The sequence below is a fragment of the Peromyscus californicus genome, unplaced genomic scaffold, assembly GCF_007827085.1.
Source record: "Peromyscus californicus insignis strain IS unplaced genomic scaffold, ASM782708v3 Scaffold_12__1_contigs__length_115047231, whole genome shotgun sequence".
NCBI lineage: Eukaryota > Metazoa > Chordata > Mammalia > Rodentia > Cricetidae > Peromyscus > Peromyscus californicus.
The window spans coordinates 65,275,542-65,303,038 of NW_026294413.1; positions in this window are offsets into that span (position 1 = coordinate 65,275,542).

Consider the following 27,497-nt stretch of genomic DNA (forward strand, 5'->3'; position numbering starts at 1 on the left):
ATTGTGATTGACAGAAGGGCAGAAGCCAACACTGAAGTCAAAGCCAAGCCAAACACAACTGTCTCTTGGAAGTACATGGCATGTGTGGTCTCCCCAGGTCAGCCATCTCTTTACCCACACTAATGCTTACCTGGAGTTTCTTTGAGTGCAGAGGGCTTGCAAAGCCATCTAGCCTCTTCTTTCTGTCAGAGTATGTAATTGAGACTGAACTCAAGGAGGAGCAAGCAGAGTAACCAGCATTCATGGGGCTCTGCTCATCTTACCTCATATACTCTGGGAAGCTCTCCCCAAATGACAGCATGAACCTACCATCCACACTCTGAGGTTCCCTATCTATGGATGTAATAAATGTGAACCAAAGATATTAGGGGGAAATGTATCTATACTAAGGAGACTTTTAATCTTTACAAACTCCTTAATGTTATGATTTCCTAAAAAATACAATGAACAACTAAATTTGGACTAGGGAGATAGCCTAGTCAGCAAAGGCAAGCAGAAAGACCCAAGTTAGATCCACAGAACCCACATAAAAATGCCAGGTGTGGTGGTACATGCTTGTAATACTTGTGTGAGGCAGGTAGAGGCAGGCAGATCCCTGGGGTTCAGTGGCTACTTGGTGAGTTCTAGGCCAGGTCAGTGAGATATCCTGCCTAAAATAAAATAAAAAGGGTGGGCATCTCCTAAGGAACAATACTCAAGGGTGTCTCTGTCCTCTACACACACACACACACACACACACACACACACACACACACACACACACACCACATCATTTACCTTATGTAGGATATATATAGATTATATACTTATACTCGGCTGTTTGGATAAGTATCTTGAGCATCTGTGGATTTTATTATACATGGATTCTGTCTTTTTGATATCGCTGGAGATACTGGAGCCAATCCTCCAAGGATTCTGGGAATAACTGTGTCGGTTGAGGACACAGTCTCAAGGGTTCAAATGATGGAACACAGCATATTGGGAGACTAAAGCACCACATGGTCCTTCACAGGCATCATCTTCCCAAAGGTGAACCCAGTGAAATAGGATGCACGTGTCAGTGAGTACAGGGCTATGAAATTACAGACAACGCTGACCTTCAATCAAGGTCAGACCTGTATAAAGCTGCCCTTTGGTGTTTCTTTCACAAAGCATGAATGGATTTGCCCATATGTCCAAATTTAGGAGTAGAATCATGTGGTCAAAAGTGAAAATATGTGATTTGGGTTTAAAATTCAAATATGAAAGAGAAGAAGGCTTTTCCAACACCAAACACAACCACTTTGTGACAGAGGAAGCAGAGCCAATCCCCTCAATTCATGATGTAGTTCTTTGCACAGCACTGTCTCTAAAATCACGGGCACACCTCCTCATTCCGTGCAACAAGGAATAAGGTAATTATCATTGTTTAAATTCATAGCCTACAACTGTATTTAGGAGCTGGCTCAGTCAGTAATGTGCCTGCTTTGCAAGCTTGAGGACCTGGGCTCAGATCCCCAGCTCTCCTATGAAACCCAGGATCAGTGGTAAGCTTCTATAACCCAAGTATCTGAGGAGTGGGTGCATTTGGAAGAAAGAGAGAAAGATCCAAGAGTTGGTCAGCCAGTCTAGCAGAAACAATGTTCTACAGGTCAGCTTCTGGCCTCCCCACTCATACACATACATATACATTTGCATTACAGTTGCACACACACACATGCACACATACACAATTGTACTTTGCTTTGTTCTTTATTTCCTACATTTTTATGTACACTGGAAAACATCATTGTTTTCACATATCACTTGCAATTATATTCTAAATGTGCCCAGCAGCTGAATTCAGGTTGTTTTCCTTCTAGCAGGTGGAAGTTATTGTTTTCAATCTACCTGGTCCATGTTTAGTAGTAAGCATTAGTCTTGAGTACATAGGGTCATGATAAAGATAATGGCTAGCAAAGGCTTGCGTGGGGCATGGGCTGGAGAGGCCCCAGAAGGACACAGGAGACTGCCATGAGCAAGGAACAGTTGATCAGGAGAGAAGCAAGATGTCTTCTTGCCTCATCTCTAACACCCTCCTGATGTCACCTCACAGTCTTCTTACATATGGTGTCCAACTGCTCTGGTTCATGGCTAATGCCATCTTATATTCTGATATGAAAAAAAGGCTCCAGAATTTCCAACTAAAGATTTGATGTAAGGAGTTAGTTATGGATATCTGCTCAGAGGTATAGTCACACTGATTAAAGATACACTGAGAAAAATGAGTTGAATGGACCCATAGAGAAAATATGAAGAGATGGTTTAAACCTAAATGAGTTTCCTCCTGAAACACTGCTGTGTCAGAGACTTAACTTGGCCACTGAGGATCCAACTTTCTCTACATACTCCTGGTGAGTTCTGACATTAAGCAAGAATGCCCTGGAAATTGCAAGCCAGAGGTTCTCTGGCCCCAGCCATCTTAGAGGGGAAGAGAAATGATTTCTATTCATGCAAAATTATCTTCGCCACTAGTTAGATGGTCATATATAATATGGGTCATTAGAATGGATCTTGGGATTACTGACAGTAAAACATAAGATTAGAGTATAACTCAATATCAGTGTCAACTCAACAATAAGATCAGTCTTGCAATCAAGAGCAGATCAGTCCACTCCCCAAGTAGATCAATAATATATGAAGAAGTACCGAAAGTAGAAAACACTGTAGGCCCGGCGGCAGTGGCTTATGCCTTTAATCCCAGCACTCAGGAGGCAGAGCCAGGCAGATCTGTGTGAGTTCAAGGCCAACCTGGTCTACAGAGCTAGATCCAGGACAGGCACCAAAAACTTCACAGAGAAACCCTGTCTCAAAAAAACAAAAACAAAAACAGAAAGAAAGAAAGAAAGAAAGAAAGAAAGAAAAAGAAAGAAAGAAAGAAAGAAAGAAAGAAAGAAAGAAAAGAAAAGAAAAAGAAAACACTGTAGGAAAGACTTGCCAATCCTGGTGAGGGCCAGCAGCATGAAAAGTTACCAAGAGAATAAAACAAAGAACAAAAAAGCCCTCGGTCATTGGTAGGAAGGTGGTGTGAGGAGATTTTGGTGACAGGGAGTATGGGTCGGACACGGTGCTGATTTCCCTTTACAATCTAGTACTGTGCATCCAAGCTCTGCTTTCTTATTCCTTTGTGTGCTTGATTTTGACTTTTGTCCTCAAGGTAGTGCTTTGCATTCTGTTAAATAACTACTTTCAGTATGTCCTAATGAGGGTTACCATTGCTGTGGTGAAACACCATGACCGACAACAACTTGGGAAGAAAGGTGTATTTGGCTTACACTTCCACATTACTGTTCATCATTGAAGGAAGTCAGGGCAGGAACTCAAGCAGGGCAGGAACCTGGAGGCAGGAGCTGAAGCAGATGCCATGGAGGGGTGCCGCTTACTGCCTTGATCTCCATGACTTGCTTAGCCTGCTTTCTTACAGAACCCAGGACCACCAGCCCAGAGATGGCCTCTCCCACAATGGAATGCCCCTCCTCATCAAACACTAATTAAGGAATGCTCTACAGGCTTGCCTGCAGCCCAATCTTATGGAGGCATTTTCTCAGTTGAGGTTCCTTCCTCTTAGATGACTCTAGCTTGTGTCAAGTTGACACAAAATTACCAAGCATACAGTATTTTAAATCAAATAGTAACATGTGACATGTAGTAACCAAGATTCATTCTAGAAATGAGCCATTAGCCAATTTTGTCATTACACAAACATCAGAGTACATGTATAAAAATCAAGATGACCACAACATCAATAGGGAATCAGGAGTTCTCTTGGGAACCTGCCATCACAAAGGTAGTACCTGGATCCTGACAAGTGGCATCTGACTGTATTTTTTTAAGATTTGTTTATTTTTATCTTATGCATATGTGTGAGTGCCTGCATATACGTATGCATAGCATGTTTGGGCCCAGGGCCCAAAGAATCCAGAACAGGGCATCAGATCCCCTGAAACTAGAGATTGAGAACTGCCATGTGGGTGCTGGGACCCAAAGTTGGGTCCTCTGTAAGAGCAGCAAGCATTTTAATCAGTGAACTTGCAGAGGACCCAGGGTTAGTTCCCAGCTCTCATGTCATACAGGTCACTACTGATAGTTTCCTGCTAAAAGGCTACATATCCCAGCCTCCCTTATGGACTATGGAGTCATTTCTGCCCCTATTGGGGCCATATTCCAACTTCCTCTGCGAAGCATTTTGGCCATTTGCACATATGGGTGACAAAATGCTCCATTGCAGTGAATAAATACGGTCCCACCTAAGGTCAGACCAAGCCTCTCTCTCTTTCAGCCTTCTGTCTCTCTGTGGCTGCCTTTAAACAATCTAACATATGGTGCCAAAGACCCATTGGGATGGGAAATCTGAGCATACAACTGGCTGAAGCCCTCCCATGGGCACACCTCCCTGGCTGTCATGTACTCCGCAGCCCCAGCCTAGAGGGTCAAGCAGAGACACCCTTTTCTCTCAGGCAGCCTTTTCTCTTCACTCTCTGTCTCCATCTTACTGCCCTGGCACAGTCTGACCTGGGAAGCCATGCTGCATTCAATCAAAACATTCGTGCAACATAGGGAGACACGGGGACAAGGAAGTCTTTTAGACCTAACTCAGAGGTGCCCTAGCTGGTCTGGGAGCTCACCGAAGCCTTCTTATGTAAGACTCACTTGGTCGAAGGTACCTGAGACTTTCCACAGGCTGTTAAGTACCACCCAATCAGCAGAAAGCTCTGGGAAACTTGCACTGGTCCCATGCTATCTTAACCCTGGAATTGTAAAGGTTGGTGACACCTCTTTACCTTCTAGGTGTGTTTGGTCATTTAAAGACTTAGAGGACACTCTAAACAACCAATGCTGACCTTTGTTCTTGCCTTTGCCCTCATCTGCTCCAAAACTTCTAAAGACCCACTCAGTTCAAGGTTCCTAGAGTTTTCCACTTGCTAAAGTTGATAGGGAGTTCCTGGAATTCTCCACTGGGCCATAGCCAAAAACTCTTGAGAAACTTCCATTGGCCCTATGATCTTAGAGCTCAAGCTCATTGGAATGCCATAATTGAAATGGTCACTGCTGGTCCAAATTTGGAACTTTCAATTTTTAATAGCTAAACTGATTTCCATAAATAAAATGGCAGCGTAGTCCGAGGCCCTCTCCCCCATAAAACTCACAGTTCACTTTAGTGATTCTCAAGGCCCTGACTTACAACCATGCCCACAGCCAGAATGCCTGCTGTTTCAGCTGGGCGGGCCTCCAAACTTGCATCTTTACAATTACATTTGTTCCTAACTGAGATAGCATAGAACACTTTTTCCTCATGCCTCTTTTGGCTTATGCTTTTGGCCGATTTGTGTTTCTACCTCCCTGAGACTGGGGAATTCTGCTTTTATCTTTAGTAGCTAAGAGGTAGAAGCTTTTCAGGTTGTCTATTCCCATCTGCAGATGCACATCAACTGATTTCAGATATGTAGATCATTGGGTTCAGTCTTACAGAGATTCTAATATCTTTGGGGTATGGATAATATTGAAGACTTGCTTCATACTGTTCTACTCTACTAAGAAGGCTGGATCTGGGGTTAGAATTTGGCCTGTCTGCTCCAGAACCAAGCATGTTTGTTTAAAAATTTTCTCCAAAGTCTCTATTCGGGGTCAGGAAGGCCACTTGACTCTGACAGGGAAAAGGAGAGGAAAAAATAGAATGGCCCAGGGACAAACACTGTGTACTTGAGAACAATTAAGAAATAAACTATTTCCCATAGAGGTTACAAATGGCAAGGCGTTTAATTCTGAATTCTCCTCCCTTTTCCTTGATTTTGTTTATTATCTTTAAAGCTTTTGTTGAAACTTTACTTTTTTATTTTAGCATTTGTAAGTTCATTGAATATGATTTTTAAAAGGATGTATAGATAATTTTCATTTGCTGTAACTTACCATGTATGTTGTGGGAGCCCAGCTGGGTGACCAGCTCCCACATTTCACAACAGGGTATTCTTGAGGAGAGAGGAAATAGAGATATTAGATAGAAGGATAGAGGGGAAAGAAACAGATAGAAACACAAAATAGCCTCGGGGGCGGGGGGACTGGATCATTATCCACCAGCCCCCTCCTGTCTCTTCTAAAGGGCTATTTATAGGAATGCCAAGGGGTGGAGCAAAAGAACTCCCCCTAGCTCAGTCAAGTGTAGATCCTTCCAATCACTTAGTAACTATGCACATGGTCAAGCAATCCTCTAATGCAGCTCAGATCTCACTAGGAAACATTTGTGGGCCTCCACAGTATGTAACTTGTATTCAACTCTTGATTAAAAAAAAAAAAAAAAACAGTGTATAATGGATGGGCTCACGTTGGAGTACCTTATGGCTTGCTGCCATCTTGGCTGATGACCTAGGCTCACTTGGAGTAAATAACAACCAGCTTACTTGCCACCCTCCAGGCACCCATGTGACTCAGCCACAATCCCTACTGCCATGTGACTTCACTGCCATCTTGGATAAAGCAACCATGTAGTGTAAACCAACTATGGCAGTACCCATAAAACAGCTAGGCCCAATGAGCCCTCTAGTTATCATTGTATCTCCCTTTTATTAGACTAAGGAGGCAACACTAGGCTTCCAAGATGGTTTATTTTAAAACCAAGTCATACAAAAAACTGGTATTTTAAAATGGTATACTATAAAAGGATCAGGAAAATGAGGTTCCCAGTCTCTCTGTAGACTATATTTATAATTTAAAGTTAATTTTGATACTAAATGATCTTTAATTCATGAAATGTAATTTTTAAGGCTCAAACTAACAGGGATAAAACATAAAATCCTAGACTTATAAAAGGTATCAACTTATTGTAAACTGTTAAAGATAATTAAGATACACAGGCTAATGGTCAGTCATGCTAAATACAAATGTAATTTATTTACAGAGACAAGCTTAGATAGAGAGACCAATATTTACCTCCCATTATATAATATTCTGTTATCTCCCATCATATAGTATTCTGCATATGTTGTCAAAATTAAGCCTAAAGAAAGTAAAACTAAATGGGCTTAAAGTAAATTTAAAGTTTGTTCACTGTAAAATAATATTTTAAAAATTTGTTATAAAAGATTGAGTACTTGAGTAAAATGGGTTGAATTCATATTACACTTTCACAGAAGGAAAACCCCAGGTTCAAGTAGTTCACTTAGAAGAAGCACAAACCAGAGTAAGTTGGATGCTAGCCTCATTACAGAACAAGGATGCATGGAAAATAAGATCTGCCACACATCTACTGCTTTGCAAAGGCCTGACCAGATCTGGCCAGATAGGCCAAATCAGAAACAAACAAACAAACAAACAAACAGACCCAACTCTTTATTTACAGAAAAGATAATTACTTCTCATGTCTCACATAACAGGGAGCTTGAGTCTCTTGACCAATGGAGGATCTCAGAGTCTACAACTACATCATAAATGTCTCCAACAACAGAGAGAAAAATAGCAATTAGTCTGCCCTCAATGTCTCCTGAACTGACATACAAGGATGCTGTGAACAGGGGAACCACCCAGCTGGTTAGGACCTGCATGCTTGTTCAGGTGGCCATGCCCTTTACCTGCCATTCAATTCTTCCTCTTAGCAAAAGCTAATTTCAGGGTCTATACCCTAACCACTCATGTTCTCTGGTTAAAGGAAGATGCCAGATATTCCATCATCAAACTCACAGCTGTGGAAATGTATTTAGAATACCCAGGTGGAGTCTTTGATGGTTGTTTTTGTTGTCTGCACAGTCAACAAACTATTTGATTAAGTAATATCCCAAGCCTTTAGATTCCTCAGGAGGAGATGACTTAGATGAAGGAGAATCTCTCACCTAGCCTCACCTGTGGCACTCTGAGACTGTAATCTAGTCTCTGCCCAGAGGGAGAGCTCCAGGGCCACGCCTGCATTCTCTCCTTGAAGCCTCAAGTACACGAGCTTCAGCAGTGATGCTTGTGGGTGTTTTCTAAGAAATCTCAAAGCAAGTGTTTGATAAAGCTCATTTAATGTGGTTAACTTGCTTTACAAATTATGCCTCTAGACAACCATTCTATTTTTGAATTGAACGATGTTAAGAAATACGCTTACTGCTGTCAGTGTGTGGTGACCTAGACATTTGTCCATGGGCAGAAGGAGCGAAGAGTTGGCTTTAGTCTTTTTTGTTAATTTAGTCTATGGTGTACATTATGTATTACAGACTTGACATGACTGACTGCCATCATCTTTCACCTGTTGGCTGAGTGTATGGAATGAGAAGATAGAGATTTTTAAAATATTCTGTTAATAGGGTTAATTTTAGAAAACTTTGTAAAATGAGTCTTCTACTCTTGACATGCCAATCACTATCTCAGGCAGTAACTTCAGATGTTCTAGAATGTTCTAGGGAAGTGCACATTGAGAAGAAGTCAAGGCAGTCACTGTCTCTGGGAGTAATTTTAAATTGGAAATTGAAAACCATTTCTTTTGGTGGAATACAACTTAGAATTAAATTGTCTTTTCATGTAGCCTGATATTTACTATATAACCTTGAAATATAAGTATAATACTTTGATGTTAAAAATGTGTATTGTCATGCTTTAAAATACCAAATATGATCAGTTAAGGTAATGGTCCCAATTTTTAAAATTTCACCTTATCAAATTGTTTCTAACCAAAAATTTTGTTCAACTAAAGATATTCTGATTGTGTTCATGAAATAACATTTTGTTAACATTTAGAGCAAATATACAAAGTTCATCATATGTGGAAGCAGGAACTCCACTCAGACCCTTTCTGTCCATATTCATTCCTTAGAGCTGACTGTGACTTCTTTTACAAGACTTCCAGGTGCTTGTCTCTGATGCAGGAAGGAGTCTGATGTAACTAACAGCTAATTACAGTTTCCTTATCCTGCTACAGAATTCTGGTACATTGTCCAGTCAGTTGTACACTTGCATTTAATTCCTGTTAATCTTAATGTGTAAGTTTTCATTCTCTTAATGTTCCCTACAAAGCTGTACAGCTATCACCTCCCAACTTCTACTCCGGATTTTGCCAACAGTTAAGTTTTAACATGACCCCTTGGATGGGCTCTCTTCTGAGGCACTGTAACTGCTGCACCCTCTGTCAGCCTTGAAACAGTTGCTGGGAGATGGACACCTCCAAACTGTTATTATTCTTAGCCACTTCTGGAGTCACATGACCACACATGCGCTGTCAGTAGTCAGGCAAAATGCTTAGTCACTCCAGAGCCTTACATCTTATGTAATCCGTGTGCATCATGGTCACATAATCTGCATGCAGCATAATCACATAATGTATGTGCATGTGTAGCGTAGCTATGTAAGCCCATATACGCATGAGCAAGGTGACCTGTAAAAGCAGGCTCCACCCACTCCCAGTTCTCTCTCTCCCTCTCGCCAGAGGTAGAGGTAGTGAGTATCTCTCTCTCTCTCTCTCTCTCTCTCTCTCTCTCTCTCTCTCTCTCTCTCTCTCTCTCTCTCTCTCTCTCTGTCTTTCTCTTTCTCCCCCACCTCTCCCCTCCACCTTGCACCTTTCTTTTTGGAAGGCCTACACACCTCCACCCTTTCCCTTCCCTAATAAAAACTCTTATAATGGGTTCCATTGTACCTTGTGTTTTCTTGTGCCCAGTAAATAACACTGAAAAATAAATAGCACAAACCCCTAAAAAGCAGTCTGGGTGACATCTACAAGGAAAATAATGGGCCCGTGGACCACCCAATTCATCCCTCTTCTTGTTGCTCTGCACATGGTTTCTGGGACTCAGAACTAAAGCAGCTGGACTGAGCCTTCTTTACATCAGTTAACCTTTCTGTCTCACCATCTCAGATCAACTTAACATCCTTCAGGACCAGCTCGACTCCTGGACTGTGGCAGTATTTCACAATTAAAAAGGACTAGCTCTGACTGCTGCTAAGAGTGGGGTCTGTGCCTGTCTCACATAATGCTGCTTCCAGGCCAACAAATCCTAATTGGTTTGAAATGGGTCCTGTTTTTTGCTTTGTTTTGTTTTGAGACAGGATTTCTTTGTGTAACAGCCCTGACTTTCCTGGAACTTTGTGGACCAGGCTGGCCTTGAACTCAGAGAGATCAGCCTGCCTCTGTCTCCCTGATAAGTCTTTTGCATCCTGATAGGCCTCTCTGCCAATGAAGCAATCCAAATCAGACGATTCAGGAAAAGCCCAGATTTAGTGGGTAAGGTAAAGCGTTCCCAGGTGATTCCCTGGCCCCTCAGAGAGGAGACCCGGATGAGAGACTGGAAGAACCACTTGTCTGTTCTCTGGGATGCAGTTTACATACCCTGTGGGAGTGGTCTTGAGCCTCTCTGGGGGAGGAGCTGTGTTTGGCGGGCTTTGAAGGGGCGGGGTTAGGGAAAGAGATAGGGGAGGGGAGTTGAGGTGGATCTTCCACCAGAACATTCCAGACTCTTTGGGTATAGGGATGCCAGGGAGCCAGGGGTTGAGGTGGGGCTCCCACCCAAACACTCCCGAGTGCTGGGATTAAAGGCAAGCACCATACCCAGCTTTACCCTGTCTCTTAAATGTTTTGTTTACTGAAATTCACCCTATACCCAAAAGAAATATTCCATACAAGCTCTCCCAGTATCTCTCACCCTAAATTAGTTCCTGGCTAAACGGGGGGCGGGGGGGGGGGGGGGGCGCTTTCAGTCCTTTCACTCCAGGCTGGATACAATCCTTTACAAAGGTTTTGTTTTCTCCTGATCCCCTCCTTTATTGCTCTGTAGCCCCCTGCTACTTCCGTTAGCTCATTTTGGTGCAACAATCTTGACAAGGAGTACTCACTGTCACCGTGAATCAACTCTGTGCCCACTTCCTCTCATCAGCCCACTCGGTTTCTTCCACCTCTTCTCCCTGTTGCTCAACCTTCTCAGAAAATCCCTCAGTTCTACTCTGTAAACAAACCATCTGCTTCCAGCTCTCTAATAATTAACCTCCAAGTCTCTTCAGGAATCCAGGACAATCATCTGATCCTTCACAGCCGATCAAGTGAAGACTCTCCCCCTGCTACAGGGGGACCAGAGGACCCCCTCTTCAATGGACTCAGATCAGCCCCTTCTGACAAAGACTTCAGCAGAAAACAGCTATAACACCCTGCCCTGCATTTTTCTATCTTCTCAGAGTTAGGAATGATAGTTTCCTGCTGAAAGATGACACGTCCCAGCTTCCTTATGGACTCCAAAATTCATTTCCATCTCTATAAGAGGCCACATCCAATCTTCCTCTGTAGGGCATTTTGGCCATCTGCACATGAGGATGACAAAATGCCCCCTTGTCATGAATAAACAAGGTCCTATCTAAGGTCAGACCAACCCTCTGTTTCTTTCGGCCTTTCCTCTCTGTACAGATGCCTTAAATAAACTAACAATCTATACTGCCTATAACTCCAGTTCCAGAGAATCTGACCCCCTCTTCTGTCCTCTAAGGGTACCTGCACACATGTGTACATACCCACACATGGTCACACACACAGGAAATTCCTTTAAGCATGTGATTAAAATTTTCCTGTGAGCACATACTGATGGGGGAAGAGCAGAGCACACAAATATGGCCTCATCTGGGCTTCCTGGAAAGTGAATTTGAGTGATCTTGAAGAGAATAAACATGCATGATCTATGCGTCAGGATTTTGTGTGAAATTAACCCCTACCATTGTGGCTACTGACTGCAGAGTGGGACTTTACCACAGATATATTGCTATCTTGTTAAATGAATTTAGTATCCTTGAAGAGATGCTAAAACAGATGTAGAGCTAGCCAGATGTTGAACGGGCCAGTCCTCGAATCAATACTGAATGTTAGGGGAATATAGGAAGAATCAGGCTTCATTTGTGTCCACGTGCTAGACATGGGCACTAAAGTCGACCTCCTCATGCTGCCTCTGCCTCACAACGTCCCCTGAAATGCCTGTAGTGTGCCTTTAATCCTCCATGTCATGAGCAGGGTTCCCAGAGCCCAGAGGCAGTGTTGATGGTGTAGAAATGCCAAGAGGGTGGGATAGTTAGGAAGGGTCTTCTAGCTAGTGAGAGAGAGAGAGAGAGAGAGAGAGAGAGAGAGAGAGAGAGAGAGAGAGAGAGAGAGAGAGAGATCCAATGCTTACCAGTACACTGTAAACCACATTAATAAGAACTCTGCAGAGTGTACAGAATGGACGCCCCTTCTGTATCCCAAACATGCAATTTAGGCGCATTGTAGCCTTTTGTTATTACTTTTCACTTTTAACGTTGCCTTTGATGTTCATTTTAAATGCATTTTTATTTGATGAAAATGCTGTGCAAGGGGGAGGTGGTGTGATTTGCACCAGTCCTTTTATCCTTCTCTCTGGCCTGGATCTTGAACTCCCAGGGATGGGCAGGAGCTGAACTGAACAAACGTTTTGGAACACTCCTTAGAGTGTGGTACCAGGGATGGAAGGGAGATTCAAGGGGGACCTGACACAGTCCCCACCCTCCGTCTTGGACTGTGGTTAAAAGCACACATACGTTATTATAAAATCACTGTAGTCTGGTATGTACAGCAAGAAACTTCAAAGAAGTTTCCAAGGCTGCACAACGTAGTGTCCCTGGGATGTAGGAGGCTTTTGTGGAGAGGTGGCTAGTAATGAGTTCTCTAATTGAAAGCAGATTGATCTGGTCAATAATTATGTCCTCCCTAAAGACATGTGTCCTTTATCCAGGCTTTTCTCATAAACAACACCTTCCCTTCATGCACCAAAGGCTCATGGCATGTCTCATGATGCTACAGCCCATGCCCAGCTAGGTCACCTTCTCCCTACACTATCCTTGGATGGCTGTGCTTCACCTATCTCCTGGCAATTCAATCTCCAAAGAAGACTAGCCAGGTCCAAATGGACCATTTTCCCCACAGTCTGGGTCTCTGTTTTAATACCATTTTTCCAAAGTTCCTCCCCAATACAGGACCTCACTGTACCCATTTGAACTGCCCTTCATTAAGGGTTTCCCCAATGAGCAGGTTAAACTAAGGGCACTTTTTGTCTAAACCAGCTCTGGGAATGGTTTTTCTCCTCAGTCCCTGGACATCTCTCTTCTTATTCACTGCAGCAGAAGAATCTGTCACAGAAGAACAATCCCAAACCTCAGCCTTCTGAGTAATCGTTCCCAGAGAGGCAGAGATGCACGTGGTTTATATTGCTGATAATTTTCCAGAACTACAGAGGAATTGACCTACGTCACCAGAGCAGAGTCTTGAAGCTATGGAGGATAAAGATTCAAAGTCGCAGACAGCCAAAGGTAGGTGCCAGCAGAATCATGTTAGAGGCCTTCCCGACCATGACTCATCTGAGAGATTTGGGATTGAATGTGCAGTTTTCTTCAACCTCCAAGGAGAAGCCAGCAGATACAACACAGCTGTGGTCTTGGCAGCCACACGAGGCCTCCTGTGATGGAGTTATGCAAAGGGAGTTAGAGGATCCCTCCTTCGTGGGGACTTGGGGCAGTGTCGTTGGGCTGCCTTGTCTGCCTTGTTGTTTAGGATCTGTGTACTGGCAAGGCCATCAAGACACACATCAACCAACTTCAGGTATGCTTTAACGCCATCAGACATCCCGCAAATGTCACAATTCCCTGGAGCTCAGCGACCTTGTTTTTAAATTAATTACTTACGTGGTGTTTGAGCATGAGTCTGTGTGCTCTGGTACATGCATGCCACAAAGCATGTGAGGGTGTCAAGGGGCCACTTGCAGGAGTCAGTTCTGGCCCTCTACCATGTAGGTCTTCGGAACTGAACCCGGATCATCAGGCTCAGCAACAAATACCTTTACCCACTAGGCTATCTCACCAGCTCTGGCATGCCAACTTTTAAAAATGTGGGTCCTGACCCCATGGGGGGGGGTTACATAATGAAACGTGGGAAATCTCTCACACACACAATTAGGTGACAGTGAAAGGTTTCTGATTGTGAGATGACCAGTCACTAATTCAAAATCAGACATACGAGATATCCCAAGTGTTCCTGGCAGCACTCTCCTGTGCTGCGGGGCACCGCCTCACCGCAGCCTTGGTTCTGAACGCAAAGCATACAGACTTTGCACCGTGCAAACCATCCCCCATGCAGTGTGCGTGAAGACTGCCTGCAACATCTCAGCTTAGATTCCAGAGGACTGCATGTTATGAATTGCAGTTTTTTGTTTTTACTCCACATACAAGATTTTCTTATAAAAACACAATGGGTTAGCTATGGGAAAACAATGATTTTCCACATTTTCCTACCAAACCCTTTAAGAAGGCAAGTAGAGCTGCTGACTTGCCCTCCATTAAAAAAAAAATATTAAATAAAATTTAGCTGTGGATTAAGATGGAATTTTCAACAATTTGTAATGGTCCTAAAAGTACTTCTACCATTTGAAGTACATGAGGCTGCATTCTCAACAATGACAACTATAAAATCAAAACGTGGAACTTACAAAAAACTTTGATGGCGCTCTGTCTGGCAGTATCAAATATTCAGCTGAGATTGAATTTTTATGTAAAATTGTATTTTAAAAGTGTGTGTGTGTGTGTGTGTGTGTGTGTGTGTGTGTGTGTGTGAGAGAGAGAGAGAGAGAGAGAGGCAGAAGACCGCTTTCTAAAGTTAATTTTCTCATTCCACCATGCATAATAAAGAATGTTTTAAAATAAATTTCCTTATGGTCTATTATTAGTAAATGTTTCGTTTGTAGACCTATTTTCTATATCTGCATAACTTGTGTCATATAAAAATTTCTCAAGCGAGGAACTGGAGAAATGTCTCAGTAGGTGAAGTAGTTGGTATGCCAGCATGAGGACCTGATTTCAGTCCCGAGCATCCACACAGAGAATCTGAGTGTGTCAGAGTGCACCCCAAATCCTTGTGCTAGGGAGATGGAGACAGGAGGATCACTGGCCCTAGCTAGCTGGCCAGTCTCACTTACTTATTGAGCTCCAGGTTCAGTGAGAGACCCCGTCTCAAAAGCTAAGGTGGAGAGCTATTGTGAAAGACCCTACAGTGGCCTCTGGCCTCCAAAGACACACAGGTGGTCACAGGAAACTTCATTTTCACATGCTGATTCTTGGGCTTGGAGGAGTCAAGAACAGGAAACTGAAGAACTCTTGTTTATAGGACATACTGAATACCACTCCTGATTAGTATTGCAACACCGATCTTCCCTGAAGTCTGAACAGTCAAGGATTCCATTGCCGTCTGCACCTTTGCATGACCCACACCTAACACTGTGCTGAAAGGGAACTTTGAAATGGTCCAAGAGATACAGCTTTTCCAGCACCTTGCTAGGTCTCTGTGGTGTCTCCACTCCATGACACTGATAAAGGAAAGGACACAGAGCCACACACATTCAAGAGGTGGAGTTAGTCCAGAGTTCAGCTCCAGGCAGCTTGACTAAATTTCTACATAATAAAAACCAGCCTTGGGAAAGATTTAAAAAATGAAAAAGTCAGAACAGTTGGTCTATTCTGAGGGTGGGAGTTAATGAGAGCCTGTTTTTGCTAAGCGGCTGTGGACACGGAGAGGTCCTCTCAATTTCAGCACGCCTGCTGCTTCCTGTGATAATGTAAAGCAAGGCAATGATGCAGATGCTGCTGGTGACTGGGATGATGCAGATTCCTGCAGCTCCGCTTGGGAAACCCAGGCGCATACTCTATGCTCAGGGGACTAGGTCAGAGGCCTTTGAACCAGGTAGGAAATGAGTTGCAAGTCCCCTGAAGAAAAATCCAGAGCCTTTTCCTCTAAGCCTCATTAATTCTACAAGTTTCTCCCAGTTGACAATGGCTGTGCCCTGAGGACATCTCTAGGGGTGTGACTTTTCCAGGTCTTTATTGAAAGCACCACCTGGACAGAGTGATGACCTAATGATTTGCCAAAAGGGAGGGCTGCAGAACCTTTCACATTTTTGAACTGCAACTGTTTTCTGTCATCGTAAAGAAAAAAGCTAATCATTTCTTTCCAGCAATCCACCACCCCCTCTGTCTCCCGCACAGACTATTATGAAATTGCCAAAGACCACACACTTGGCTTTCTCTGTTTTCACAGTTTTTAAAACCATCATCAAAAGGCAAAGAGGGCAGGAGTCGAGGGTTCCTTTTCCAGCACTGCATCTGAAATGGAATTCCTTCAGGAGAATGCTATTCTCTCCTGGCTGCTTTCCATAAGCCCCATCTTCTCATTAAGTGTTTATCATCTCCCTTAAAGAAAATGGAGACAAAAAAAAAATCTCGAACTATGTCCAATTGGGAAAGTGCCATAGAACCCTCAGTCTCCTGCTATCGAATATTCTGAAAGTGAATTTTAAGACTAAAAATTTAGTCTTAATATAAAAGGTTCAAATGTACGATAACATTTATCTCCATGTTAATAAGGAATTCGCAAACAAAGATGATTATCCATGCCTCTGCAGATGCTCAGCCATGAATCAATCCGGCTCCATATTAGTGATACAAGGCAGTTGGCTTTAGCAGAGTTGGCCCACTGTAAGGTGTCTCTTTTTTATGTGAAATTGTGTTGAGAGAGTTTTGAAACACACACCATCTGAGTCACAGACCCTGGCTCAGAGGCAGGAATTCAACACAAACATTTTTTAGTGGCACATCAGTGATGTAAAGTTTGTTTTCAAGGGAAAATAAAACACATGTCTCACATCCAAAACCAACTCGACCGATGGAGCAGAAAAGAAAATGCCACCGGGCACCAAGTCAGAAGTCACCCGAGCTACTTACTCATCAGATCACCAGAGTCCTGCCCTGTTCCAGGCCCCAGGCCCTCCGATGTGCTGTCTCTGTCTGCATTATACACCCACCCCAAACACACATCCCAGTCAGTACCACCAATTCCTTCAGGCTTCAGGGGCTCAAGGTGTCACAACACCTCCCCCCCCCCAGCTTTATTTGTGTTGTCGCTCACTACCTCCCCAGCCTCAGTTTCCCTCTGGTCTCCAACATGATAGCATGAAAGTCACACATACCATTTAGATGAATATGTATGGGACATCATTGTGTTTCTGTCTCTCTCTTCACTTCTGTTTTCGACAGCTCAAGAAATGTAGGCTTGTAATGAAGAATGGCATCCTTCGAGGCATGGGCTGGCCTAAGGCAGAGTGTGACTCTGCTGATCCCTTTCCTGCTACCCAAAATTTCCATCTTCCCTCCCACTTTCGAAACCTGACAGATTCTTCCAAACCGAATTGTCTCTGCTCTGAACTGCCCCCGCCTCCCCAGTTCCCCACCATTCTTTGCTTCGCTCCCACTAGTACCTGACTCGGGGTTTATTATCAGCTTGTTTTCTCATCATTCTTGAGTTCTTTCATATGTCTACTCTGGTCTCCTTCACAGACCTCTCAGGCTGAGAGGTTCTTCCAATCGTCCCTATAAGAACTAGCCACAAGATCCACTAATAAGGAGTAAGAGATAGGTGGGAAGCCCAGCCATAAACCCTGCTAGAGGTCAGAGCTGATGGAGTAACAGGATCACATGATTCACATCCAAAGCAATGCCTCAGCTAATAGCAGATTTTGCTTTTATTTGGACACAGACTTTCTCCTATTTTTAATTAATCAATCAGTTTCATTTTATGCACATGAGATTTTGCCTGCAAGTATGTCCACACATCACATGGGTACCTAGAACCTGTGGATGTCAGAAGAGGGTGTTGAATCTCCTGCGACTGAGATTTTGATAGTTGTAGCTGCCATGTGGTTGTAGGAATCAAACCCAGGTCCTTTGTAAGAGCAACAAGTACCCCCAACCACTGCGCCATCTCTTCAGCCCTCAGTGCTTTCATTCTGTGTGGGGGCAGGAAACACAGTCAGTGCTCTTAACCATTAAGCCATCTCCCCAATCCCTTAGTAGGAGGGTTTAATGCACAATCTCTTCAACTGATTATTGCAAAAGCTGACATAGGAACCCTGCCTACTCCAACCTTATTTTACCGCATATTCTCAGCACATCAGGCTTACTATAATCCTGTCCAAAGACAGGTTCTATTTGCCACCATTCCACCCAATAGAAGGAGAAAGTGAGGAGAATCCATGTTCCTTTCATTTCTTACATGTTTTCATGGCTTTAAGACTTCCATGGGCCAGAATCGGGACACTGGAGTCTTGGTTGCAGACAAAGCTGTGAAATGTAATCTTTAATTGGAAAACCATGTGTTCCACTAGTTCAAATACTGAAGTCAAAACAGAGACCAGACAATTGGGATTCATTTAGTCGTTGTGTTCCACACCTCTCCCACACAAACTGATGAATGAACCACTTCATCGGCCTCTGAAGAGCCCCTGTGCTGTATCCACCATAAAACCACATATACTGAGCATTCAGTACAGAACTGATGGAACTGGAGTGAGTGAGTGCTGAGCAACCCTAAAGGACCTGCTCGTCATTGATTCTTCTCAAGTGTGTGTGTGTGTGTGTGTGTGTGTGTGTGTGTGTGTGTGTGTGTCTGTGTCTGTGTCTGTGTCTGTGTGTGTGTGTGTGTGTGTGTGATAACCTGGTTGGACATGTTTACATTCTAAGTATTTTCGTGTTCTTCCGAAGGAACACTACAAACCAGATAGCAGGGTGGGAAAGAGAGGAGGCATTGACTTAGTGGAAGGGATAATAATGAGGCCAGCAGCAAGAGCCAAAGGCACAGCAGGAAAGGGATGGCGTGACCTGCCTGGGTAGAGATAACTCACCTGGAAGAAAGAAGAAAGTTAGCAAAAGGAGAGAGAGCTCATTCCTGGGACAGGTGACAGGAGGCCAGAGAGGGAGGGCTGGGAGATTTGGCACCTGCCACAGGGACTTGGTGAAGAAGTGGGTAGGGGGTAGAGAGATGGAGAGATGCAGGCAGAGCCAAGCGAAGCTTTCCATGCTCCACTCTGGATCTGAAATGATTCCTCTGGGCTGTCCAGCAGGAGGGCCACCATGACAGCGTCACTGTGCAGCACTGTGAAGTAGGTAGCCGGTAAAGATACTGCCAGAGGTAGAACCCAGAAGGCTCTGCTGGCCTTCTGGGTAGTCTCCGTGGGAGGAGCTCACCGAAGATGATCCACCCCAAGCAAATTTCAGTTAGGAGGCCAGGACCTGCTTTTGGTAGCAGCCAAGATAGTTATCAGGAAAGTCACCATATGTAGGTTCATGATCACATTCAGGATACCATTGAGCTCCGAAGTTTCTAGAAAACTTAAAAAGTTCCCCTCATTCCGTTTACCTGAAACTACACAGGGAAGAAATCAAGGAGATCTTGTTTGACTAAAATTTCTGGAGTGATGTAGGAAGTCAGAAAGTCATTAGCCTGGCTGGACTATGACCAGAAAGTGGGATTAACACCTCCAAATCTTCGGGGAAAATGCAGACTATTCCTGAGTGACCCAATGACTCAGAAAGCCAGGGGCTAACCACCAGAGGAGCTGAACACTGCAGCATCCTCTGGGGGCCAGCTCCACGGGACATTCCTGTCACTACATGTGAATGAAAGTCTCTCTGAATTATGCTGTTATCTGGAGCCCCACCAGATAAAGTGGAGCCCATTCTGAGGCAAACACAAGCATTTGCACATCACAGTCATGCGATTTCATGGATGCACTAAATATCAACAAGAAAAGGAGTTATTTAAAATTCTAGTCTGAAGAAAAATCACTCAACTAGAGGTAAACAATTTCCTTCAGCCCATCATGGCCTACCTGAACACATTGATCATATCCATCCCCCATTCTGCTTCCCTAGTTCCTCCCAGATACCACCACCACCCCCCACTTCTCCCTCCCAACTTTGTTTCCTCTGTTTTGACCCATTGAGTCTAAATAGTGCTGCTCATACATGCATAGGTGTAGGGCTGCCCACTGGAGCGTGAACAAACTATTGGAGGTCACATCCCTGAAGAAAACGGACTCTCCTTCATGAAGCAGTCATCAGCTTCCAATGGCTCCTCAGCCAGGGGTGAGATTTCAGGACCCCTTCCGCAACCCATGCTAGCATTTTGACTGGCTTGATATCACATAATTGTAAAATTAATTACCATTCAACATACAGACCAGAACTAGACATGAATACATACCCAGGATTTTAAAAGAAAATGTTCATATTTCTGTGCACCAATACTTCCGAGTTTCTAAGGCTGAATTTGGTTGGTATTTATAGAAAATTGAGTGAGAAAAGAAATAAGGATGGCATGCTGGGATAAGCAGTTCCCAATTCTTCAGTCCCTTCTTTGATGACATACCTGCCACCCTGAGGCCTTCAGTGTCTCCCTGTAGGCAGGACGCAGCTCCCTGGGACACGGTCCCGTTAGGCCCCGTGGCTTTACTGAATCAATAGAAGTGGTGATGCTGTGCAGAACAACTTCCTGGTTACCCCAGATTTACTGCCTTCTTCTTCCACAAGGATGGCTTGTCTAAAGTAGACATTGTGCCTTCAGCCTGGGTGGAGGAGAAGACACTTGGTACAGAACCAACAACACTGAAGGAAGCCATAGCAGCAGCCATCACCAACTAAAGTGACTCCCATGATACGCTTGAACCTCCATCATAGGCTCATGTTTGAGCACGTGATCATGTCTAGTAGGCACTGTTTGGGAAGGCTGTGGGACCTTTTAGGAGGTGGGCCCTCACTGAATGAAGAGGGTCATTGGGATGGGCTTTAAGGTTTCATACCCAGCCCCTACTTCCTGTCTGCTCTCTGCTTCTGGGTTGTGGACATCATATGACTAGCCCCTCCTCCATGCTCTTGCCGCCATGACATCTCAGGTCTGAAGAACTTTACCCTTAAAGCAAGAACCACTGTGAAGCCTTCCTTCCTTAAGTAGCTTTTGTCTGGTATTTTTGTCAAAGAACTGAGAAGGGTGAGTAATATAGTAACCAGCATGAGATGCCAGCAAGGAAACCCAATTGGAAACCATGGAAACAAGAAGTGTTTGTTAGCACAGAAAAGTTGGGTAATACACCTGCCTCCATCTTCAGCTGGATAGAATAACCCTGCCTCTTTGTTTGCCTGTGTGTAATAACCCACCTCCTTGTTCAGCTGTATACAATAACCCTGCCTTCCTGTCCAACTATATATAATAAGCACGCTGAGCTTCTGGGTGCTACAGCTTCTCCATCAGAGAGCCCAGACCTTCTGATGCCAGCCTTACCCGTGTCACCTGTCTGTCATCTCTTCATTACCTTGCCTCCCCAGTTAGGTGACTCTCTGGAGCTGTGCAAGGACTTGGCGAGCACAGACAGAACTTCAAGACTAAAGACTCTCTAAAATGTCATGGAAATACAAGGAGGTTAAGGCAGAGTTAAGAGGGAGGCATTTTTGTAGGAGCTAGGGAACCCCTCCACCAGATCCAAGTCACAAAAGCTTTTGGCTATCCATTTTAAACATAATAAACTGCTCTGAAAGATTCAAACTGTGGAGGCCATTCCATAGAGAATAGGAGAACTCTAGAGCAAGCCCCAAAGTCAAAGAAACCCCCACTAGCCAGAAGGACATTTCTTCCCAGGCCTTGAAGAAGTTGGTGGGGAGAAAGGGACAGGAAGGCATTCTTCCCTTTCTCTGTTCATGCAAACATTTGCAGCAGCGTTTAGAACACACAGCTGCTTCCCCATCAGTGGGTCAAAGTGCAAACAAGCAACCCTGTGAAGCCCACCAGTGCACCCCAGGGCAAAGGTGAGGAGGTGTTGAAATGCCCACACAGTCTTTCCAAAGGTTCGGTGAGGATTCGTGCAGGTTATGTCCGGGATCTGGAAAAATGTTTAAATTGGGAGGGTTTTCAGTTTTGTCTGAAGTAGTTCTCCAGCTCCACAGTCCCACCTTCGTAACTATGACATTTTTATAAAACAAAGGACCTCATTGTAGGACCTTTCATCTGTGAACTCTCATTTCTCCCCCACTGCACACTGGGGTCCTTTTATTCTTTCTTTGCTTCCCAGCACAAAACTCCATGGCATCTTCAAAATTGACAGCCACATATCCCTAAGCCTCTCATCCAGGACGGATACTCTTTTTTTTTTTTTTTTTGAAATGCCATTGATAGATTTAATTATGTGCAACTTAAAAAAAATAATAATCGCATTGGCAAAGCAAAATATATTGAGTTTGATGTGTTTGGCTGCAAAAACTTTCATTTGGCCAAGACTGCATAGTCTGAAGTCTCCAAGTGTAAATTATAATGTTATTTGAGATGAAGCAGAGAGTCATTTGTGGTGCTCGGGCCTGACACATGATGTAATCTTACCCTCTATCTGCAGGTGTGACATTGGATTCTGCTTGGACAGGCACCTGGTATCAATGCTCAGTCTGGCATTGTTTCAACACAGTCAACCATGGCTGAGGATGACTAAAGGCAAAGCTTCGGCAGACTCTTTTTTTTTCCAAGAAGAATGATGAGTGACAATTACCCATGAGCTTCATGGTGTCTGGTTACTCTTTCTCTGAACATGCCCAACCTCTTGATACCCACAGCCATACTCTCAGCACCGTGAAAGAACAGAAGGGAAATCACATACTGTGAATAATAAATACCGTACTAGCATATGGATTTCCTGTGTGGAAATGATACAGATATTAATGGTGGCTATGTCCTGAGCCATGACTTTTCTCTCTGTATCATTCATCACCCTAATTATTATGTATGGAATGTTGGTCTCTACATCCAGACTTTAAAGTGAAGAGATGGATGGGCCTGGATATGGAATGGGAAAGAGTTCATTGTGTGTGTGCTGGTTGGATGGCTGGATGGACGATGGACAACTTCTTCTTCCTTGAGGCCTCATTGTTGTAGGAACATAAACATGGAAATGAGGCAGCCACATGACTGGGGTTCAAGATATAGATACTAACTAAAACACAGAGAAATGCAACTTTCCTAGCCGTCTAATGCAGTGGTTCTCAACCTGTGGGTCGCAACCCCTTTAAGGTCATATATCAGATATTTATATTGCAATTTATAACAGTAGTTATGAAGTAGCAATGAAATAATTTTGTTTGAGGGTCACCACAACATGAGAAGCTGTATTAAAGTAAGGCTGAGTACACTGTCCTAATGAAATCATGATACCTGTACTGAGGCTTACGCATCCCCGATATGCCTTGCTGTGACCAGAGAAACCAGGAGATGAAAGGTGACCTTTCAGGTACTTTGGAGGGAAGTATGACTTGCCAAAGCAATTGCTAATAACATAAGTGCTTTGAAAAATTTAGACATTTGGGAAATTTATAAAATGGCTATTTTAAATTGTCTTAAAAATCCAACTAAAAGGATTTAATTGACATTACTCCAGGCATAGGCTCGAACTGCATTTCTTCTCATGGGTGGTGATGTAAAAACATGATTGATGTGAGAAAATTAGGAGAATCTCAAGCTCTTATTTGAGTCAGTCAAGAAAAATTAAAAATATTCAATTTTTCAAAGGGAAGAATGAAATTTATTTTCTTATGACTCAAAGATCTCAGACTGTCATTATATCACTTAACTCTCAAAACATCCGCCAAAAGCAAGATGAGCTTCTGAGTCACCTTCTCTGTATCAGGAAGCAGGCTCAAGCCTGTGTGGGGCAGTGGGCTGACTTCTGTGTCTAGGGTTTCTTCCTGCACAGAAGGCTGTCTCTCCTGAACACTCAAAGCTGCCCAGTTTCCCACACAGTCTTATTTCATCAGTAAGGAAATCCTTAGAAATACAAGTAATTTCAGAGCTGAGGAAATGGCTCAGTAGGTAAAGATCTTGCTGCATCAGGATGATGCCATGAGCTTAGGTCTCCAGAACCCATATAAAAGTCAGAAACAGTAAGACCAATGTCTATAACCGCAGCATGACCCTACTAAGAGAATCAATCAACGGAAGCTCATGGGTCAGCTAACCTAGTACGGCCAGTGGAAAAACAAGGATACCTCGAGTAAGGTAGAAAGTGAGGACTAAAACTCATTTGTCCTCTGACTCCACTCAAGAGGCATGGGTGTATACACATGTGTGAACACACACACACAAATGTAAAGTGATTCCAAACTTGCCATTTGAGTGCCTAAATCTCAGTCTTCCTGTCTCTATTGCCGTTTTGTTAATGAGACGGTTCCAGCCTGTAAAGCCTGTAGCTCAAAAGTAGTCTTAGTTCTCAAAAGTCCCACACATTGGAAGCTCTAACCCAATATCTCACCCAGTCCAGTTTATGTGCTCGTGGCAATGAGAAGAAACTTCTAGGTGTTCCCTTTGGAAAGCCAACTTGGGCACACTGCAGCAAGTTTCCATCAGAATTTATCAACTGTCACACTATTGACAAAAGCCACCAGAGTGAATTGTGACTCCACAGACTATTCAGACATGCAGACAAATTAACATTTGTCATTTAACATCTCCACTTGTTTTATTTGGTTGTTTTTCTTTTTTTTTTTTTTAAACTTTGTATCACTGCTTGCTTTCCAATTGCTCTGACACAATAACCTGACAAAGGAAGAAAGGATTTCTTTTAGCCCACAGTTTCAGGTTACAGTCTATCATTGAGGGGTGGTGAGTCAGGGTAGTCAGATCCTCAAACAGTCAGTCACAACCAGTCAGGAACAGAGAGGGTGTGCTTGTTTGCAAGCAGGCCTGCTAGTGCTCAATTTACCCTCTCCTTTTCATTTAATCCACAGTCCAACCTATGAAAATGGTGTGCCCACATTGGGTAGGGTCTCCCACTTCAGTTAGTGTAATCCAGATAATCCCCTACAGACATATCCACACAGTATCTAGATAATTCTTCATTGAGACTCCCTTCCAGGTGGCCCTAGATCAGGTCAAGTTGACAGCTGAAATGAACCATCACAACCAAGAAAATGTTATTCTAACCTGTGCTTGAATTCACCATGGTGCTTATCAAATCCAACTTAAAGAAGCATCCAACAACTTCTGAGAAATTATCTTAGTCATTTCACATGTTTACTGAGAGATATTTTCCCCTTTGAAACTTTCCTGGAGGAATGAAAATTATTTAATCCACTAAAAAGACTTATTTATTCACTCACTGTAGTAAGAAGTTCATAGTTCCTAAATTGCATATGATGAAAAACAATTATTGAAGGTTAGAGTGAAGGCAGACAAGAATGACAAAATGGAGGAGGAATTTTGACATCTGTCTATCACAGTCTTTAAAGCATGTGTAGGGAGGTCAGGAGAGCAGCAGTGCTCCCCACTGCTTGGGTTGTTGATGTTTGGGGGTGAGTTAGTAGTGCTGCTACATTTAAAGCCAATGGGAAGAAGGAGCATGGAGGAAAGATGTAAAGAAGAAGTAAGAGGCCATTTAATTAGGTTTAGTCAACTCTCCAGATTGGGTCAGCCATTCTCCAAAAGATTCAAGGGACATAGTCAAAATCAAGGGCAGATATAAATCACAAATGGAGTCCAGAATGAGTTCAGATCTAAGTGAGGGGACTTGTGCCTATAATCGTAGTACTTGGGAGGCTGAGGCAGGAGGATCACGAGTTTAAGATCAGCCTGGGCTATATAGTAAGACTATCAATAATTTTTTTTTGTAATTCATAAATGTGCAAACTTGCAAAACAACAAATTTAAAACCAAGCAAATGACATTAGCAAAACTATAGAACAGTTAAGTATGTTATCAGTCTTCTTGATCATTTAAAGAAAAAGGGATTAGAATGACTTAATAACTTTAGGTGAATTTTTTAAAGCCTCAAAGATTTACTAGGAGTCTGTACCAATCATAGCTGACCAATAAATGGTTCTATAAATAGTATTCACTATAAATATTTATGAAGTTCAGGGGAATTTTGGGAACATATTGTATTCAAATTTTTACAAGTCCTCTGACAGTTTCATATCACATTCCCGGATGCAGGAGGATAAGATTGGCTTGATCATGGAAAGGGTCAAGATGGTGTCCCTACTCTGACAATGGCCCTCAATCCTCAGACTTCAGTGTCTACACACAGTTCCAGATTACTGCTTTCTCATGCCACACTGTAGTATGGGTCAGTGAAGGAACTTTGACTTCGGCTTTGACTCCTGGCTCCAGGATCCTTTCACCTTGAAGCTGTGCCCTCTCCAAGTCTTCAGAGTCTCCTCTGTAAGACTGGGGGGCAAGGAGAAGCAGAAAGGCACCAGCTTGGACTCCTGGCCCGGGAATCTGATTTACTGCATAGTAACGGGGAAGCTCTCCTATCTAAGGACTGACATCCATGACTTCAACCAAGTGCCAATGAAAACCCCAAAAAGGAAAAAGTCCATCTGGACTGACAATGTCCAGAGACTTTCTTGTCACCATTCTTTGAATAATCAACTTACCAGCTATGTGTGTGATGTCTACACTTCCTGGGTATTACACATCATTTAGAGATATTTAAAGTATACAGGACTGAGTTGTATTTATGTTATGTACATAAATACTGTATTCTATTACACAGAAGACGGGAGTATGAATAGGCTTTGGTGGCTAAAAGGGGTTCTGGAAGGATCCCCCATAGACACTGAGGGATGAGTGTACTGAAGAAGCTGGGCTTTGCTAGAGATGTACAACACCATGGCAGCCTCCTTTCTATTCCTCTGGACTTTGGACTCCCATGCCTACTAAGCCCAAAGTTTGCTTGCTTTAATTTCAGCAGCTCTCTAAAGCTACTTCTTGTTTCACTTGAACTCCACTTTGGTCCTCAGGGTAAGACTCTGCTCTTTGCTTAAACAGATTCCTTTTCTGAAAGTGAGTGCTCTGATAGTGAAGGCACACGAATGTGTGAATGATACTTGAGTAAGTACAGTCATCTACCTATATTAGCCACGCATTGGCTCTAGACCAGTGGTTCTCAACCTGTGGGTTGTAACCCCTTTGGGGGTTGAACAACCTTTCACAGGGGTTGCATATCAGATATTTACATTACGATTCATATAACAGTAGCAAAATTATAGTTACAAAGTAGCAACAAAAATAACTTTATAGTTAGGGGTCACCACAACACAAGGAACTGTATTAAAGGGTCGCAGCATTAGGAAGGTTGAGAACCACTGGTCTAGACCTTCTCTAAGACAGCAGAATCCACAGATGCTGAAGCCATCTATAAAATGGAACCTGCACAAGCCCCTGTACAGCCAATCATCTGAAATGATTTAGTATGCTTCATCAATGCAAATATCAGGAGACTGGTTGTCACCATGCTCAGGAAATACTGGCACAACAATCTCTGTACATGTTCAACACAGACATGTTTTGGTTTTGCTTTTTCCAGTTATTTTGGATTTGTAATTAGTTGAACCTCTTTGTGGATCTGAAAACCAACTATGTAACAGCTTCCACTTACTATGTGCCTGTGCGTTATCACCAGTCTTCGTCACCTTTATAGCATCTATTAGAGCTAGTTTATAATGGGATAAACCAGGAATTAGCACAGTTTAATGGCTCACATCAGGGAAAACAGATAAATGGTAAACCAGGCACAGAAGCCAAGTGGATCTGACTCCAGCGAGAGCAGTTCTTCTGCCTTAGGACTGGTTGCTTTACTTGTCAAGCAAACTGTATTTTCCCCTGTTTAATGGTTTGTTATCATGTT